Here is a 21,368-nt window from a genome sequence, read left to right on the forward strand (position 1 = left end):
CTTTGGAAGTTAAGAAAGTGTCCAAATGCTCATGTGTACCTGAGGTTCTGTCTAAACACAGATGACCATCATTTGCGTTAACTTACCGATGAAGACCACACAGACATTGCCCCATTTCATTAAGCAAAGCACTTAACTAAACATTCTAAGCCTTAATCTTGGTATAAAGATGATAATCCCTCAAGGCTCTGTGTTCTGCCTGTTCTGTTGGGAAATAAAAACTAGCTAGAGGATAAAAAGGGATGGAGATAGAGATAGAGGTGAGAGGTACCCAAGTACTTACATGCTCGATGGCTTCCAGTCATTCATGATCTAAATGAAGTCATCGTCCAACATACCTAGGTTAGTAGGTAAAGACACAAGAGATTCTTTAGTTGGGTGTTTAGAAACTTGATGATAAAACTTGAATGATTCTTTTTTGAAAAGAAGATTTATATTTTTCATAACTTTTTAATTCATCTCTTTTATTTCTCATTGTAACTCTGTTTTATTCATTATAACTGTTGTATTCATCTCTTTTACTTGTACCAGCTATATTTATAGATTATAACTCTTTTTATTCATGTCTCTTACTTGCACAAAATGTATTATATTTATATATAAAGCACATGTTCAAATTTCCAATCTTAAGTCAAATGTTTCATAAAAAAGGAAAGCAAGTACATAGTTTCTTTTTAGGAAGTTGTACTTGCTATAACATCAAGTGTAGTTTTACATATGGAATGCATCATGAAGATAAATTGTGGAAATTTTTATTTAATGCACTTTCAAATGTCAGCACTCCAGCCCAGGTCTTCATCACCTCACACCTGTGTTACTGCGATCATTTCTTCTTTCTCTACATCTAGTTTTTTCCAATCCAGCCCAGGAAGATAAATTTCCTCAACCATCCTTTCAATCATGTCTGGTCCCTGTTCTAAAACGGACCCGAACTGCCAATTGAACGGTATCCAAATTGTTTTTGTTGGAATTCCAGCCCCTCTGTCATCAGGCCTCACCTTGCCATCCACATATCTCCAGTTATTTCCCAACACTCCATTGCCCACTCTAATTAGGCCGTCTCCTCCCTGCCTCCACACAGTGTTGAGTACTTTGCTGCCTCTGCACCTTCTGCTTCTAAAGCTTCCTTAACCTGGAATAACCTCACCTCCCAGCTTTTAACATCTTTACTTTCCACCTTTCAAGGACCATCTTTTTTTTTTTTTTTTTTTTTTTTCAAGGACCATCTTTTGTCCTTGCATCCTTCCTGGGGTACACATGCCATGTGGACCCTTACCTAATCTGGCCATCCACCCCCCAGTACTCACTTTCTATTACATACATTCCTCACCCGTTATAAGAGGCATTTAGAAAATAAGAACAATATATTTTTAATGGAGTTTATTTTACAATCAGTGGCATGTCGTAGATTGACTAGAAGGGTTTTTCCTTTCTAATTGGCACATGAAATAATAGTGCGTCTTAGAGTTTGTGGTATCTTAAAAGTTGGATAATCCGTGTATATGTTATTATTGTTTTCCAACTGTTTCCTGTGTGTCTGGCTTGTTGCCCAGCATTATTAAAAATTTTCCTATCATGGACATCTTTATTTTTTTTCTGTCTTCTTTTAAGTGCCCTGTCATTCTAGGTATATAGTTGGGTTTCTTGAATTTAATTTGTGAAATTTTACTTTAATGAAATTAAACTTCATAAATATCATGAATGTGCTTGGTTAGAAAAGTGCTTTTATGAACTATAGTTAATTTTTTATCTGATATTAAAACTTTTCATTGAAGTATTATATACGTACAGAAAGTGCACATAAAAAATGCAGCTTAATACATTTTTCACAAACTCGATACACCCTGGGTAATCAACGCCAAGATCAAGAAACGATATACTATCAGGACCCCAGAAACCCGTCTTCAGGCCATCTTCCAGGCACTGTGGGAACCATTATACTGGCTTTGAAAAGTGTATATTAGTTTGGCAAGTTAGGTGCTTTGTTCTGGGTCATGCCATTCATTGTACGTATGTATTAATTTCTCCCGGTTAAATATCTAGGGGCAAGCATGCTGGGTCACAGAGTATGATAAACTCACCTTCAGTAGATGCCACCTAACTATCTTCCAAATTCAACTCGATGTACACTTTCAGCAGCAGCATGTAAGGATCCCACTGTTTCACATCGTCACCAGCACTCGGTGTTCTCTATCCTTTTCATTTTAGCCCTGTGGTGGGTGTGAATGGTATTATTATTTCTTTTGTATAGATAAAAAATGTTTTCAGCATTTTTTTTCCTTGAGGAAGGTGACAGTTACTGAATAGAAGCACTATAGGTTGAGCTGTAGGGATTCTCATAAAAATAATTACTGAAGCTGTAACCCGTGCTCATTCTGGATATCTGCCTAAAGCCCAATGTCCGAATGACTGATGAGCACAGTGTTTGGGGCTGTTTCTGGTGATACCTTACTAGTGACATTTAACTGTAATCATGTTTGTCCTTGTGGAAATGTATTGACCATTTTATTTAGTCTCCATAATCATCTGTTTGGAGATCTAGCTGGGTCAAGAGTTAGTGACATGGAATTCTTGGGAAATGGGGACAATGTAGTTAACATTTTGTTCATTACCTCTTTGGGTTAATATCATTTGTTATTTTTTTGTTTGCAAGTATCTCTGATTAATACCAGCATTATTGACTGGGTAGATAAAGTTAAACTTAAACATCCGAGCCCCCCTCTCCCCACCGCTGCTACTGCTATTTTCTATTGTGAATATATGTTGTAGGCAAAACCCTGGTTTGAAATCTGTGTATTTAATCTCTAATGAATTACTATTTCTCATTGATTTTCCATATGTTCTAAGATTATTTTTTGTGCTTCAAGTATTATATAATTAGCCTATAATTCTATTTTTCTACCCTACGATTGCTGAGAGAAACAGTGTGGTCATTTTTCTTGCCAATATTCTTTCCTACTCATGTTCAGGCCAAGACATTTGGTTTCTTACTGAATCATAAAGCTATATTTTTTGGTTGCTCTAAAATCAAAGCTGCTGGCTTCAGTATATTTAACTCCAGAATTCTGTGCAGATTGTGTGGCTAATTGCCGTAAAAATTAATTGTGGCTCAGAAATGAGACTGGTGTATCTCCCCTCCTCTCTGCGCCCCCCCCCCCCCCCCCCCCCGCCATCACAGCGATCCATTTATAGAATTAGGCTTAGGAGACAGCCACGGGAACAATGCAATCATTTTGTGACACCAGGATCCGTTTCCACCTATTTCTTTTGTGGTCTGGAAACTCAGAGTGCTGAGTTCAATCAGTCTGTGATGGATTGCATATTAGGAGCCTCTTACTGAATGAGCATGGATAGGATTTTTTTACATAGTCACTGGGTAAAGAGTTTCTAGTTTGGGGATTTACCTCTCCCCCTGGTATTCTGGACACTGGTTAGTTCATTACCTGTAAATTGCTGCATTTGATTTGTCTCGCAACTCCAACCTTACGTACCTTATTACAACCTTATATAATAAGGTAAAAATCTGCTTCAGGACAGGAAGTCTGTCCAATTTCTTTAATAGTCAGAAATGTCTGCTAGATGGACGAGTACATACTAAGTGTTTATGTATATGTACTTAAATAGGTATAAAACTGTATGTGTAGTATAATCCTAATTATGTAAATAAGTCTATGTGTATCACACACACACAAATGCGCAAATATGGAAATACCAAAACATTAAAGAGCGATTATTTGCAGGGTACAATAGTGGATAGCATTTATTTTCTTATCTGATTGTCTCTTTTCTCCCCCCCCCTTTTTTTTTACATAGCATATATTACTGTTATAAGAAAAAGTTTTAATATAAAATTTGAAAATGAAGATGTAATATGAAGGAGTTCATCTAATTTACGTTAGATACAGAAACAGCAGAACTCTTAGAGCTGATCCCTCAAAACTTCTTTTTTTAAAAAATATGCTTTATTGATTTTTTAGAGAGGAAGGGAGAGGGATAGAGAGCTAGAAACATCGATGAGAGAGAAACATCGATCAGCTGCCTCCTGCACCCCCCCCACTGGGGATATGCCCGCAACCAAGGTACATGCCCTTGATCGGAATCGAACCTGGGACCCTTCAGTCCGCAGGCCGACGCTCTATCCACTGAGCCAAACCGGTTAGGGCTGATCCTTCAAAACTTCTTGATTAAACTTTATCTAAGTGCTATGTAATGGATGCAGAAGCCAGGATTCTTCTCCTTGGTCCAATATGTAAATCAGCGTAATAGTCACGAACGGAGCAGTTTGGTGGTCATTCTGTTGTAGTGTAGGAGAATCCAAACCTGGTGAGTTTACTTACTATTCGCATTTATAGGGACGCTGTAACTTCAGTTTTTTTCTTATTCTTTATAAAAAGCATTAGTCATTCATAACGGGTCTAACATTTTGTCTTTGTAGCAAATTTCAAATATGCATTTTTCTTGAGTTTCCCATTTTCCTCGTAGTAGTAGTGGAAGTATTTGTTTTTCAGTGTGACGACTCTTGAACCTTACTTTCCTTTTGCATGTCTGGTCATAGGTAAAGCAGCAGCACCATTCTTCTGGTTTCTGAAGCCAGGAATCTGAGAGTCATTCCAGACTTTCCTTTTTTCTTTCATGTCTCACATTAAACTGCTACTGAGGTAACACTGAATCTAAGGACACCTTTGGCATCAGTTTCCTCTTCTTCCTTCCCACTCTCACCGGTTCTTTGTTAGTTGTTTTTTTTTTTGCCTAATCTATTTGAACTGCCACACTGCTGATCCCTCTGCGTCCTGTCCTTCCCTGACCCTCCCAACCATCCCTCCTCATTCTTCCTGCATGATCCATCCAAATATAAGCCCAGTGTGACACTCTGTTTCTAGCCTGTCTGTGACTTCCGCAGTTAGTTCCTTATCTCGGACCACTTTGTCCGCACACCAGCCATGAAGCAGGTCCGTGCCTTTCAGCTGTGCCATGTTCTATCTTACCTCCGTGCCTTTGAACTTGGTATTCCTTCTGTCCCAAGCGCTCTTCCTCTTCTTGTCTGTTGACGCCTGCTTATTCTCTAAAACCCATCTAGAGTCTGGATGGCCACCTTTCCAGATAAACCCACAGCTAACCTTTTTCTGTGCCATCATATCTGACACACACTTTTATTACTGCACCACTAGACCATGACCCCTCCCCCACATAGTGTATCCCTCCTCCACCCCATGGTGGCTCTCGGCAGCACAGGATCATCCTCCTATTATCTGCCTGGCTTTTAATTGAGGCAAGGTCTCCATTTTGATACTTAACCCATTTCCTCCCCTCCAGAGTGTATGCATTCACGTTTCCTTTTTATAGGTATTGAAGATTATCATCGACCCTACCTACTCTTCCAGTTAATTCCATAAGATGGGAAAAATAAGCAGAAGTTGTTTCCTAGGGATCACAATAGTATTTTTAAAAAAATATATTTTATTGATTTTTTTACAGAGAGGAAGGGAGAGGGAGAGAGAGCTAGAAACATCGATGAGAGAGAAACATCGACCAGCTGCCTCCTGCACACCCCCCACCGGGGATGTGCCCGCAACCAAGGTACATGCCCTTGACTGGAATCGAACCTGGGACCTTCCAGTCTGCAGACCGACGCTCTATCCACCGAGCCAAACCGGTCTCGGCCACAATAGTATTTTTAATGGCAAAACTAAATGGAGATGTAGAGAAGAGCCCTCTGACCCTCACCTTCATTCATGTTTCCCTGCACCCAGGCACAGGCAGTGAAGCCAGAGGCGGTGGCCCCGCCCATCTAGGGGACTTGCAGCCCTGGGTATAACACAAAGAACAGGGCCTGGAGGAGACTGTGCTAGACTAGTCAGGTCCAAAAGACAGACAAAGGCAGAACAGTGATGCTGCTTCTGCGTAACCTGGGACAGTGGGCTCGCTAAGGGGAGTCTCTGTCCCTCTCACAGGAAGGAGCAGGTCAGGAAGTTGAGGGAAAGGCCTGAGATGTTCACTGCATTTCTCCCTGTCTGTAGTCTGTAGAGGAATGCAGGCTGGGGCTGGCAAATGTGCTGAAAGCAAGAGGAACAATTCCAATGAAAATGTAAGGCTTTTCACTAAAAAGACAGAGGTGTCAACAGGAGTACCACGTGCATCAGGAAGATGAGTCCTAGCTCGGAGCGGGGAGGCGGCGAAGGGGGGACCCCTTGGCAGGTGGTCAGGGTGTCTGTGAGCCCTCCTCCTGATATTGCAGCACACTTTTACAGGCCCTGTATCTAAGCAACAAGCCCTAGAACTCAACCTAGGAAGGGGGTTTGGGAGCAAATATTCCGATGGGAAGGGGCCCACACTGCCTGACTCTGGAGGGTCCTACATAGCTACTTCATTTTAGAGATTTTGTAGAACCTAAGGGAAATTATTTAAAGTGGTCCCTGGGCATTTATTCAATAATCAGTCCAAGAATGTGAGGTGATTGCTTCTCCACCTGCTACCAAGCAAGGAAGATAGTGTAACCCACTGTAGACGGGTCTGCAAGCAACAACAACAACCAAAAAAAAAAACCAAAAACAAACACTCAAACAACAACAAAAAAACAATCCTGACATTTATGGTTTCCATTGGTGTAATAAGTGGGCAAGGAAGTTGGAATTAATATATCCTTCAAAGAGTGGGAGTGGAGGCAGGACCCAGTGAAGGTAACAAAACGTAAGTCACAGGGAGTTTCTCTTGAGTGAGCCCTCCTAAGGCTCCGGGAAGTGGGCTGAAGTGTGTTCACAGAGTTAAAAACTGGGTGGAGGGATTTGCAAAAGTAAGATATTTAAACTGTGATTGGTTAAGACTGCTGGCTCCTTCAACTGTGACTTCCCTTCTAACGTGTCCTTGTGTCCAGGGACATTGGGGTGATTCAGATGTAGATTTTAGCAATAGTGATCCTACAAACACCAAGTATGTCAGTGTATGAAGTTGAAAGCTTTAAAGCATCGCAGAGAAGGATAATTTTTTGATAAAAGATATTAGAAGAAAGACTAAATTATCTTTCTATTCTCTCTATATAAAATATAACACTTTTTACCCTACCTGGTTTGGCTCAGTGGATAGAGCATCGGCCTGCGGACTGAAGGGTCCCAGGTTCGATTCCGGTCAAGGGCATGTACCTTGGTTGTGGGCACATCCCCAGTAGTGTATGTGCGGGAGGCAGCTGATTGATGTTTCTCTCTCATCTGATGTTTCTAACTATCCCTCCCCCCACTTCCTCTCTATAAAAGATCAATAAAATATATTAAAAAAAATAACACTTTTTGTGTGTGTCATGGGAATAGTCATTCAAAGAGTAGTATGCAGCCAAAAACACAGGGGAAAAAAGCATCATGGACCCTTGTCAGTTAGTTAACAACACACAATTGTTATTAATTTCTAGATTTTTGTGGGATTTGCAGTATCTGTCAGCATTTAATAATGTGAATGTGTGTGAACAGTTTTATTTATTGCAGGTAACTATTTTTGTGTACCTGCTTTTATAGTTGTAATTTTGCTCTCTTTTCCTTAAAGAGGGGCCCCCAAGTTGTATAAGCCTTAGGCCAGTGGAATCCCAGTCTGTCCCTGAATAGGAGCTATTTGGGGGAACATTTACGTTTGACTACCTTTAGCTGAGCCCTCTCTCCATTGCTCTTCAGGCAGAGACCTGCTGCAAACAGCATGAGTTTGCTAGGGGTGAAGCAGGGGATATGGTATCGTAGTTTATGATAGCAAACGCCAAATGCACGTGCGCTTTAGTTGTTTGAAACTGGCCCTGTAAACAATTATAGGCAGGAAAGCCACCTTTCACCCATGGGTATGCAATACAAGAACCCACGCTTTTGGGAAAATTACTGTACTTAAATGTTTATTGACTTAATACAACATCCCTTTTCTGCCCATAAATCACTTTCATTCTCTCTTCAGTTGTTAATAAGCTGTGAAAATTAGCTCAGAAATAAATATAAACAGACCTTAATAGGCTATGAGTTTGATTTCTTTCTCTCTTTTTTTTCTGACACCCCCCTCCTCCTGCCTCCATATCACATTTACTTCGAAATCTCATCTCTTTCAGTAGATTATCTGTTGGAATGCTGAGGGGTCTGATTTCCTCTGATTTATTCCATTACTTCCATTTATTTCCCAAACGTGGATCCTTGCTTTACATTTCTCTTTTCCCCTTAGGACCTCCTAAGATTGTACAGTTGTTTCCAACTACCATCTCTGCAGTGCTGATTTAGTGGTGGGAGCTCATAAAACTTTACTGCCATTTAAAAGGGTGACTGAAGATGCCTGGCAAGCGCTGAATATTCACCTATGTTATTGCTCACGTTCCCATTAAAAATCCAGCCTGTTCCACATGGAAGGGTCCTTTCGAAAGATGAGAGGGAATCTGGAACGAGTTAGTGTGACTAAGGTTTTTGTGCCTGGTGCCAGATTTTAAAAGCTGTATAATGTTGAAGTTTTACCACCTCTATAAAGCATTTCCCAGTAATTTTAGTCCACATGGATGGCTCCTCTTCTTGACTGCCTGAAGCACATATGGTCACTAGCATTTATGCCTTGTGGAACCTCTGAACTAACTGGACCTTTACAACCTCCAATTTATCTCCTCATTGAATGCACTTAAAGCTCGACTGCATAACGTTTGAATGTATACTTCCAAAAGCTTCTTGTTGTTGAATATATTAGTCCTTAGGAGGCCATGTGGAAATATGGAAAATATGATGAGATCTTGAAAACTTCACTTTAAAATCAACACATAGTTAGAGCAGAAATATACAAAAGGCTCCTTTTAGTGGTTGAATGGCCTGGGGGTAGGTGAAACTTGCCTGTAACTTGACTACATGTTCAAATATTTAAACAAGGTGTCAATCAGAATGGGTGCACGTCAACATGGAAGCCTAGAGACAGTTAAGTCATTAAGAGTAGTGTTTGCAGTGCCCACCCAAGTTCTGTCTAAAATGGAGGATTTACATTGTAAGTGTAGGGGGATTGTCTTAAACCAGGACATAATTTGAAAATTGTATGTAGTGAAAGTTATGCTTGAAATCTGTTGAATCACTTTAAATTACTAGGACCTAGGTAGGCCCTTAGAATAACCCAAAATCTAATGTATTTCCTTCTCCTTCCCTTCCTTCCTCCTCCCTTCCATCCGCTCCTTCCCTTTCCTCTCCCTTTTTTCTTTCTCTTTCTCTCTCTCTTTTTTCTTTCCATGAGCCAGTTGGAGTCTGCAGTTTCTTTGAAAGGTAGGAATGAAGGGTAATGAGTACCCAAAGAACTTTGCCCTATATTATAATCTTACAGTGTTTAAGAGCATGAGATTTGGAGTCCTATGTCTTTTTAAAAAATCTTATACTTACTAGAAATGTATTAGTTACCTACTTTAAAATGTAAATACTTACAGGTTATGGAAAAAATTAAATGAGCTACCATCTCTTCCATAGACCTCAGACCACAGAGGGGAAGGGTGTGTGTGTGGGGGGGGGGGGGGAGGAAAGAGAACATATATACATATATGCATAGCCCATGGATACAGAGAATAGTGTGGTGAAGGCCTGAGGTGGGGTGGGGCCTGGATGGAGGTGGGCAAAGGGAAGGAATTGGGGGATATCTGTAATACTGTCAACAATAAATTAAAAAACTTAAATGAGGTAAAATTTGTAAAGTTCTTTGCATGGGGCTTGTGTGTGAGTGCTGTTTATATGGTAGCCATCAAAACAACCATCCAGTTATGTTTTGGATTCCAGAATAAGTCGGCCTCCAGAAGCCAATGGAGAGGCCATGTGGTTATAAATGTTCTGATTCCTCCTCCTTGTGAATGAATGTATGACTTGACATTTTCAGTTTTGAGGGTTCAATGTAAGTGTGTCTGCTCCAAAGAAATAACTTTTCTACCCCAAATTCATCTCATCTCAGTTGAAATGAGGTTCCTGAATTTAAGAACCAGATCTTAGACCCTAGGAAGTTCTTCTTGGGAATTAAGTGTATATTTTGAGGTCTTTTTGAGAGATCTTGCTAATTTTAATTAGGTGTATCCTGCAGGAGATTAATAGGATTTTTGCATGTCAAATATAAACCATATTGTCTTATATTTTAGTTTACTTCCCGTAAAACGGAGGCTGGGGGCAGATCAGGACACATAAATACCTAACTTCTCCTAGGCATTATAAATTAAAATTTGTTTTAGTACTAGGGAATGCTTTAGCTTCATAGTTTCTTATCTTAATTATGTATTTAATGACTATAAACAAACATTTGAAAAGAGCCTGAAATGCAGAATTCCTTTGCAGTGTGAATTATTTCATGCTTTAATTTATCTATTTTAAGTAAGATGTTCAAATACTTTTACAAATTAGCATTTATAAAAGACTTTTCTATGGAAGAGATGGTAGCTCTGTAAAGTTGTTTTTTAAAGCTCCCCTTTCTATATCCTTTTGAAAATCTGGCCCAACCAAGCCATGAATCCTCCTCCTGTATACTGTACATTTATATAAAGTTCTTCATAGTATACATTTGGCTCCATAAATGCAGGTTCAACCTGCAGATCAAAAGTATTCCAAAAAAAGGTGCATTATTGCTAACAATGTAGTTAGGCCTACTGTGGTTACTTCTGTACTCAATATTTACAGAATTTTTGTTCTTGTCCTTATTACCTAAATAATATGGTATGACAACTATTTACAAAGCATTTACATTTTATTAGATATGATAAGAAACCTAGAGATGATTTCAAGTATACAGGAGGATGTGCATAGGTTATAAGCAAATACTATGTCATTTTTTAAAAATTTTCAAACATTTATTTTATTGATTTCAGAGAGAGTAAGAGAGAGATAGAGAGAGAGAGAGAGAAGAGAGAGAGAGAGAGAGAGAGAGAGAGAGAGAGAGAGAGAGAGAAACATCTATGTGAGATGATCAGTTGCCTCTCAAATGCACTCCAACCGGGGATCGAACCCACAACCTTTTGGTGTATGGGACGATGCTCCAACCAATTGAGCCATACCAGCCAGGGCATACTATGTCACTTTATACAAGGGACTTGAGCATGGAGACTTGGATTTTTGATAGCTGGGGGAGGGTCCTGGAACCAATCTCCTGTGGTTACAAATAAAAAAGCTAACTTTGGTAGTGCTCAAGTACCTCTTGAACTACGGGTTTTCTTTGTTACTCATAAAGAGCCTTCGTAAAGATTGGACTTTTTCCTGCTTTCATTGTAGCCAGGAGTGAGATCATAACTAGTCTATGTATGTAGGCATACCTATGTGTATATATGTATGTACAGATGTATGGATGTGTGTGAATGTAAGTATTTATGTACTATGTAATTTTTGAATTCCTTTTCCTATCATAACAAGGGAGGGTTTTTCCCCTCTTTTATTTTTTATTGTTGACATTATTATAGATACCCCTCATTTTCACCCCCACCCTTTGCCCACCTCCACTCAGTCTCCACCAACGTAAAAGACTTTTAATGAGACAATTGGATTCACTGAGATTTTTTTCATTCTAAAATAGGTATTTAATAGAGGGAAAAACATGAAATAAAGAAACAAAACCCCAAGCAAACAAAAAAGGATTCAATTAAAGACATAAATGAAAAACTCAATCTATTATTTTTATGTTTTTCCAGCTTTATTGGAGTATAATAGACAAAAAAATTGTTAGATATTTAAAGTTTGCATCATGATGATTTGATATATGTGCATGTTAAGAAAGGATTCCCTCCATCTAATTAATAAGTACATCAATCACCTCACATATTTATCTTTTTAAAAAATTATTTTTGGTGAGAACTTTTAAATTCTACTCTTTCAACAAGTTTCAGCCATGCAATACTGTGTTATCAGCATGGTATCACTTATACATGGAATTTAATACTGTTTTTGGTGATAACATTTAAGTTCTACTCTCTTAGCGAATTTCAGTTGTGCAATGCAGTGTTGTCAGCCTGGTATCACTTATACATGGAATCTAAGAAGGAAAAAAAAGGTCAAACTCATAAAAATGGAGTAAATTGGTGGTTGCCAGGGGCTGGGAAGTGAGGGGGACAGGGAGAGACTGGTTAAAAGGGTACAAACTTTAAGCTATAATATGAATGAAATCTGAAGATCTAATGTACAAACGTCAATCTTTTATAATTTTAAGTGATTATTATTTTTTGGCAAGCTTAATTTCCTCAGTCATTTGTAACCCATTGAAATTGTGACACATAAGAAATTTATGAAGATAAATTAACGAAATACACTTTGACACTTTAAAGTAGCCAGCAGGGATGATCTCACCCTTCAGAAATGTCTGAAGATTGCCTTTATTTTCTCAGCTGTTTCACACTGGGGAACTCTCATCACGTTGAAGGTGTGGTAGTGTTATACAAGTTTTAGGTGTTCATAGAGTTGAAGTTGAGGGTCATTGTGTCATCAATCCTCTGTAGTGTTCCCACTGAACCCGAGTTTCCTGATGCCCTTCCAGTTTCTAACCCCTCCCGCACCCCATTTCCTCTCTAGGAACTGGGTGAAATTGTAGTGCCACCCAGCCAGCGTGACTCAGTGGTTGAGCATCAACCTATGAACCAGGCGGCCATGGTTCGATTGCTGGTCAGGGTACATGCCTGGGTTGCAGGCTTGACCCCTAGTAGGAAGTGTGCAGGAGGCAGCCGATCATTGATTCTCTCTCATCATTGATGTTTCTATCTCTCTCTTCCTCTCTGAAATCAATAAAAGTACGTTTAAAAAAATTGTAGTTCCACCAGAAAAAGACACACATACCTTATAACATGGATTTCTTATTTCATGTTCTATACAATGACTCACAACCACGCTTGTTTAGAGCACTTACTGTTGGAATAGCTCACTCAGGAATTTTCCAAATTAAGCAGGCATAAAGTACACAAAGAATAATACAAATGGGTATCATCAGTGGAAGGTCTTCTCAGGAGACCTCAAAGTGTGACAGTCTTTGGCGGATTTGCTGAGATGTGCAGACGGTGAAACTGGTTCTGTCGGCACTCTGAGAATGGACCCATTCTTAGGAAGAGGCTCTTATTAACCACAGTCACAGCAGTGTTGTCTAAAATAAGAATACCAACTCGGTCATCTGTGATGAGAAATCTAATTTCCATAAATCTAAAACACTCTTATCAACATAACTAGTACATTCTCCCTACAGGGACACATACAAGGGGGCAGATCATTATCTGAAGGTTGTCTGCTTAGGACCACTGTGATTGATAGATATGTTTATTTTCACAGGATGATTTATTTCCCCCTTTGTGTAAGTTTTGGTGGGAAGATGCTGTAAGGAGAGCTTCATGACTTTAAATTCTCTTGTATCTTCAAGCTGCACCTCTCAGCTGAACCCCAGGTCCATATATATGACAGCTTCCTTCCTATGTACCCCTGGATGTCTACTAGACATCTCAAATTGAGCAAGCCCAAGCTGAGAACCTACATTCTCATCCGCACTCCACCATCCCTTTAAATCAACTCTTTCTGCTCTCTTTTCAGTCTCAGTTAATGGCAACTGAGGCATCATTTTCAGACCCCCCACATCCAGTCTTCAGTGATCCCTGTCAATAAACATCTGGAGTTGGCCACTGCTTGCTGCCCACCGCCACAACCCTGGTCTGGTTACCATCATTTCCCACCGGGAGTATTGCATTGGCTTCATATCTGATCTCCTTGCTTCTGACCTTGCAGTCTCTACAGTCTAATTTCAACACTAAGGCTAGAGTGATCCTTTTTAATACACACACACACACACACACACACACACACACACACACACACTAATGGCCCGGTGCACGAAATTCGTGCACAGGAGGGTGTGTGTGTGTGTGTGTGTGTGTGTGTGTGTGTGTCCTTCAGCCCGGCCTGCACCCTCTCCAATCTGGGACCCCTTGGGGGATGTCCGACTGCCGGTTAGGGATCGGGCCTAAACCGGCAGTCAGACATCCCTCTCACAATCCAGGACTGCTGGCTCCTAACCACTTACCTGCCTGCCTGCCTGATTGCCCTAATCATTCTGCCTGCTGGCCTGATCACCCCCAACTGCCCCCCCCTGCTGGCCTGCTCGCCCCCACCTGCCCTCCCCCCCAGCCTGCTCACCCCCAACTGCCCCCCTGCTGGCTTGCTCACCCCTAACGGCCCCCCTCCACTGGCCTGATCACCCACAACAGCCCCACCCACTGGCCTGATCACCCACAACTGCCGTCCCATCCTCGCCTGATCACCCACAACTACCCTCCCCTCTTGGCCCCTAACTGCCTCTACCTCAGCCCCACCACCATGGCTTTGTCCAGAAGAACGTCCGGAAGGTCTCCTGGAAGGTCTCCCAGTCTAATTAGCATATTACCCTTTTATTAGTATAGATATATGTATGTATTTTATTTCAGAGAGGGAGAGAGAGATAGAAACATCAATGATCAGCTGCCTCTTGCATGTCCCACAGTGGGGATCGAGCCCACAACCCAGGGATGTGCCCTGACTGGGAATTGAACTGTGACCTCTTGGTTCCTAGGTTGATGCTCAACCACTGAGCCACCGTGGCTGGGCTACAGTGATCCTTTTAACACCTGTCATATCATGTAATCTCTGAGGTATCAAAGTTTAGCTTGAACCTACTGTCTAAACACAGGGATGTGTAGGATCACAGTACTACATATTTACTCTTGAAATGAGTGAGTAGCATAATTTGCATGACCATGCACCTGATATGTAACTGGGAGTTCTCAGAATTAATGTCTATGTAGAAGACAATGTTTCTTAATCGGAAAGTAATAAAAATATTCTAATTTGAAGCTTGTACGTATTACTGAAATTCAACAGTGATTAAAGCAATTGTTTCGATTTTAAACCCAACAAAATATCCTTTTGTCAAGGACTCCTTGAATGACATTGCTTAAGATTACTAGCACATGAGATATTAAAAAGCAGACCAACTTTTAATCAATTTTACTATTGTTTTTAAATTCTCCACAAACACTGTATCCATTTATTAACCTGCATCCAGGGTGGATAACTCACATTGCCACCCCTTAGTATACTCTTTGCTTGGGCTTTATCCTGGATGTAACTGGTAACCATTAAAAATTTTTCAGTAGGAAAGTACATGACAGTTGAGAACTATAAATTGAGCATTTATTACTTGAAGGTAAAAACTAGTTAATTTGTTTTTAATGTCCCATTTTTCCAACTAGATTGACATGTCTCATAAGGCAGGAGATGTGTTTTTTTTTATTTGCTATTCTTTATAATCTCCTGTACTATCCTTTATATTCATACTATCCTTTATATTCAGTAGGTGCTCAATACATACTTGGTGATTTCCAAGCAGATTCTGAATTATAGGCCCTATGCTATACTGCAGGGCAGAAATGAACATGAACCTGGGGGAAAGGCTTTCCTGGTTATTCAAAGGACCATCTCTTAGCCGTATCAGAGCTGAGTGAAGTCTGTCTCTACTCTTTCTTAGGATTGACCTTAAGTGGTTGTCTTAGAGATGTGGCAGGTCTTTCTCACATCAGAGACAACAAAAGCTTTAATATTTTTATATAATTTAATTCTTGACTGTCCAACTAGTGATAAAATATACAGCTAATCAAATCATTGTTTTGCCATTTCTCATTAAACAACAACAAAAATACAAACATATGAATAATTACAAATTGTATCCAACACCTTAACCATATTTCTGTCTTCCCATCGAAAGGACAAAAGGTGTTCTGGGGAATTCATTTGGATATGATTCATTTCATGTAAAATGTCTTCCAGATTGCATCAAAATGAATTAAATACCTAGGAATAAATTCAACCAAGGAGGTGAAAGACCTGTACGCTAACAACGATAACACACCGATGAAAGAAATCACAAATACTAGTAAGCATAGAGGTAGCCCCAGCTCATGATTGGAAGATTAATATTATTAAATTTCCATAGTACCCAAAGCAATGTACAATCAGCGCAATCCCTATCAAAATTCCAATGGCATTTTTCACAGAAATAGAACAAACAATCAGAAAGTTTGTGCAGATGTACAAAAGACCATAAATACCCGCAGCAGTCTTTGGAAAGAAGAACAAAGTTGGAGGCATCATGCTTCCTGATTTCAAACTATATATTACAAAGCTACAGTAATTTAAAAATGTATGGTATTGGCATAAAAGCAGACACATAGATCAATGGAATAGAATGGAGAGCCCAGAAATAAATGTACACATATATGGTCGATTAATTTATTTAAGGGAGCCAAGAATGTAAAATGGGGAAAGGACATCCTCTTCAATAAATGGTCCTGGGGGAAAATTGGCCTCCTACATGCAGAAAAATGAAACTAGGCCACTGTTTCACATCATACACAAAAACTAACTTAAAATGAATTAAAGACTTGAACATAAGACCGGAAGCCATAAAACTCCTAGAAAACAACAACACATTGTTGGTAAGCTCCTTGACATCAGCCTTGGTGATGATTTTTTTTGGATTTGACAAAAGCAAAGACCATAAAGCAAAAATAAACAAGTAGGACTACATCAAATTGAAAAGTCTCTGCACAGCAAAGGAAACCATCGACAAAATGAAAAGGCAACCTCCCAAATGGAAAAAAAAATAGTTTGAAATCATGTAACTGACAAGATGTTCATATCTAAAATGTGCAAAGAATTCATACAACTCAACAGTGAAAACCCAAACAATTAAAGAATAGGCAGAGGATCTGAACAGACATTTTTCTGAAGACATATTGTTGGCCAAAAGTTATATGAAGGTGCTCAGCATCAAAAGGAGGTGGTCAGCATCACTAATCATCAGGGAAATGCAAATCAAAACCACAATAAAGTATTGCTTCATACCTGTTAGAATGGCTATTATAAAAAAGACAAGAGCTAACAGGTGTTGGAAAGGATGCGGAGAAAAAGGAACCCTTCTTGTGGGATTGTAAATGGGTGCGGTCACTGTGGAAACAGTATGGAGGTTCCTTAGGAAATGAAACTACCTCAGAACTACCACATGACCCAGAATTCTACTTCTGGATATTTATCCGAAGAAAACAAAAACACTAATTTGAAAATATATGTGCACCCTCATGTGTTTGCAGCATTATTTACAGTAGTCAAGATATGGAAGCAACCTAAGTGTCCATGGACAGATGCATGAGTAAAGAAAATGTGGTACACACACACACAGAGATGAATATTATTCAGTCATAAAAAGGAAAGACATCTTATCATCTGTGACAACATGGGTGGAATGTGAGGAAGCAATGCTAAGTGAAGTAAGTTAAATAGAGAAAGACAAGTACTGTATGATCTCACTTACATTTGAATCTAAAACAAAAACAAAAACTGAACTCATAGATATAGAGAATAGATTAGTGGTTGCCAGAGGCTTGGGATGGGTGAAATGGATGAAGGGGGTCAAAAGTCCAAATTACCAGTTATAAAACAAGTCCTGGCATGTAATGTACAGTATGGTAGTTATAGTTAATGATACTGTATGGTATGTTGGAAAGTTGTAAAGAGAGTACATCTTAAAAGTTCTCATCATCCATAGCTGGTGGGTAGAGTGTCAGCCCCTGGACTGAAGAGTCCCAGGTTGATTCCCATCAAGGACATGGACCTCAGTTGCAGGCTCTATCCCCCACCGTGATCCAGGCATGTGCTGGAGGCAACCAATCGATGTGTCTCTCTCATGTCGATGTTTCTTTCTCTCTGTCTCTCCCCCTCTTTTCCACTGTCTAAAAACCAATAACTAGATTTATTATATACAGCAAATCAAATCATTGTTTTGTGGTTATCATTTTGCAATACATACAAATATTGAGTCATTATGTTGTATACCTGAAACTAATATGTTATATGTCAATTACATCTCAATAAAAAAAGAAAAAAATATTCTTTAAGCAAAGCTTCTTTCAAATTCTGTTCTGGAAGGTGTATACAAAAATTGACTTCACTTCCATTTCTATTTAATACTGTCCTCTTTCATAATACATAACACTGCATGCTGCTTTTGTGGTTTGAAACAATATTTGCATCTCCTTCCAGAGGGGAATCTACATATGAATGTATTTTTTAAAGTATTATGATTTAGGATACGATATAGATTTAAGCTAAGAGTGTCTCAGGAACACAGGAACTTATATAAAAAATAACCTTGATCCACAATCAGTCTAGATAGACGTTTAAAAGGTACAAGAACTCTTTCGACTATCAGTTTCCTCATCTATAGAATAAAGAAGCTGGATTAGATTGTCTCAAAAGCCCTTTGAGATAATAAACTGCTACAAATCAACAGAGAACCATTTTTATATTAGAACTCTTAATGTACAATTAATGGTTCCTTAGTGATTTAAAGAGCTTTTATGTCAGTAAAAATGCACCAGTGCAAAGCCTCTTACATTATTCTGGTTTTATTCCATTTGTCATTATAATAGAAGACCATTTCCAGTCTCATGAGAACGTTTCTCATGGTTAGACAATTTAAGATTTTTTTTTTCTTTATATATGGCAACATGAGAGGCCGGGAACCGCACTTAACGGTGATCCTATAGTTTACAGTGATCTAGTTTTATTCAGATGTTGGCAAGATCTGTATTTTCTAATAAAATGCGTTACAACTGTTTTCAATTTGATTTTTTCTTAAGTGGATAAAAAAGTGATTTGAGACTCCTGACAGAAGTCTGGTCTGTATAGTTCCCAACTAGTAATATTATGATACATGGTAATCCCTTTGTGAAAGCCTCGTAAATGGTGATGAATTGGAAACAGTATTAAGAGCAAATCAAAGCCTGCTTATATTCCGTACCACTTGAACACATTGCCTTATGAAAATGCAACTAAATTAGAAAGTCTTCCATTTTCATAAGCATGCCTAGACTTAGTGATTTCCATGCATAGCTGGTAGACAGTAGGATAGACTTCCGGTGATGATGTATCACACCTTCTCTCCCTTGGGTTTGAAGGAAAGATATATTTGAGATGTGTTATACTTTTAGAAAAGGGTGTATAAACATTGGTTTTACTTCCATTTCTGCTTAACACTGTTGCATTTCATTGTTAAAGTTGAGATACTATACAATTCTTGTTTTCTAATTATTTTCCTCCTTTTCAGTTGAGAATTATTTATGGCCACATTGTGTGTAGTGCCCTTAAAACAAATATTCGGCCCATTTCTTCAGTTTCTCTTGTCCTTTGTTCTCTTTAGTCTCCACATCAGACATTATCCTCAAAATTACTGTCAATCAAATTTACCAAATGCTTTCACAGACAAGTCAGTCCTTACCATTTCCTTGAGTTAGGCAACCACATTCTATGTTAAAGATATAAAAATGTCAACAGTCTGGTTATTAATATACAAGTCCTATTTGTGGTCCATTATTAGTTATAATCAGTCTGATTTCTGTAGCCATAGGCACATACTTGATGAGCAGAATGAGCCATACATTTTAGTTCAAACATGATATATCACTCAGAATTACATTTTTCAAAATATGGCCTCAGCTTCTTTAGACAATTATGTTGATACTAGAGGCCCGGTGCACAAAATTCGTGCATGGGTAAGGTCCCTAGGCCTGGCTGGTGATCAGGGCCAATCAAGTTCCCTGCCTCCCTGCCGCCTTCTTCCCTGGATCCCGAGCACTGCTACCACGTGGTTCCCCTTCCCACGCCTCCCCGCCTCCTCCTTCCCTTGCTCCCTCAGTGTCATGTTCTATGCCACCCCTTGGTGGTCAGTGCACGTCATAGTGAGCGATCAGACTTCTGGTCTCCCGATCAAACTCCCAAGGGGTCACTTTGCATATTAACCTTTTATATCTATAGACTAGAGGCCTGGTGCACAAAATTTGTGCACAGAGGGGGGGGTTGTCCCTCAGCCCAGCATGTACCCTCTCCAATCTGGGATCCCTCTCACAATCCAGGACTGCTGGCTCCCAACCGCTCACCTGCCTGCCTGCCTAATTGCCCCTAACTGCTTCTGCCTGATCACCCCCTAACCACTTCCCTGCCAGCCTGATCGATGCCTAACTGCTCCCCTGCCAACCTGATTGCCCCTAATTGCCCTCCCCTGCCAGCCTGGTCACTCCTAACTGCCCTCCCCTGCCAGCCTGGTCCCCCCCAACTTCCCTCCCCTGCTGGCCCAGTCACCCCTAACTTCCATCCCTTGCCAGCCTGGTTGCCCCCAACTGCCCTCCACTGCAGGCTGGGTCCCCCGCAACAGTCCTCCCCTGCAGGCCTGGTCGCCCCTAACAGCTCTCCCCAGCAGGCCTGGTCCCCCACAACTGTGCTCCTTTTTAGGCCTAGTCCCTCTCAACTGCCCTCCCTTTCAGGCCTGGGCGCCCCCAACTGCCCTCCCCTGCTGGCCTGGTCACCCCTAACTGCCCTCCCTTTCAGGCCTGGTCCCTCCCCTGCTGGCCATCTTGTGGTGGCCATCTTGTGTCCACATGGGGCGGCCATCTTTGACCACCTGGGGGCAGCCATCTTGTGTTGGAGTGATGGTCAGTTTGCATATTACCTCTTTATTAGATAGGATAGCTTGACTGTAGCTTAATATTCAGCTCTGTTCAGTGTTCTATGCATAATTCTAAGGAAAATTGTTCACAATAATATGTTGTCTTGAAGGATATATGAACCAGAGAATGATCTAAGGTAGATTAAAGATTCACATGATTTAGAATTAATTGTAGTATGTTTGGCTAAGCAGCACCCGTTCAGGCATGCACTTTTTGTTGAATGGGGAATTGTATTTGCTGCAGACACATCTGTGAACTGAAAGTTTTCTTGTTCACAGTGAGGCATTAACTCCCCTTTAGAACCCACTTTCTTAACATTTTCCAAAAGGCTACTTTTCAAGAATACACTACTTAAATTGGCTCTAACCTGAAGTATTTTTCTATTTTTTAAGAATACAATGGTTACTTTTTCTATTATCTTTGGTATTTATTATAAAAATGCATATTTTGCTGGCATTGCCATTGTCTTTTTAATAATACACTACAATATATGTCACAATGTATAATGTATAATCACAATATACAATCTTACAATTTATATATCTAATAGATTGAAATTGGATTTGATAATTTGCTTTTTTTAATAAATTGGATTTTTAAAGAAATCTAGAAAGAAAGAATGGAGAGAAAAGAGATCTCTTGAGAAGCATAAAACAGACTGTACTATCTCTGCATGTTTCACTTAACTGGTTTTGGACACTATCCTCTTGTTTTGAATATATTATTCCAAGACCGAAAACTTGAAATTTGACCGTGAGCTAAACTAGTATTTTATTCTGAATCTACTACAATAACTGGATGTAGGAAAAGGTTTGTCTTCGCTGTCATGGAAATAAACTTCACACCCGTGAAGGAAGTGCCTGAGTCA

At 39.8% G+C, this 21,368-nt stretch overlaps 1 protein-coding gene across 2 annotated transcripts in view; it reads left to right on the top strand.

Annotated features, from left to right (window-relative positions):
* Positions 1-21,368, top strand: part of HMCN1 (hemicentin 1) — a 379,828-nt gene that overhangs the window by 125,591 nt on the left and 232,869 nt on the right. The gene's annotated exons all lie outside the window — the stretch shown is intronic.

Source organism: Cnephaeus nilssonii (genome assembly GCF_951640355.1).
Source record: "Cnephaeus nilssonii genome assembly, chromosome: 21".
NCBI classification, from domain to species: Eukaryota; Metazoa; Chordata; class Mammalia; order Chiroptera; family Vespertilionidae; genus Cnephaeus; species Cnephaeus nilssonii.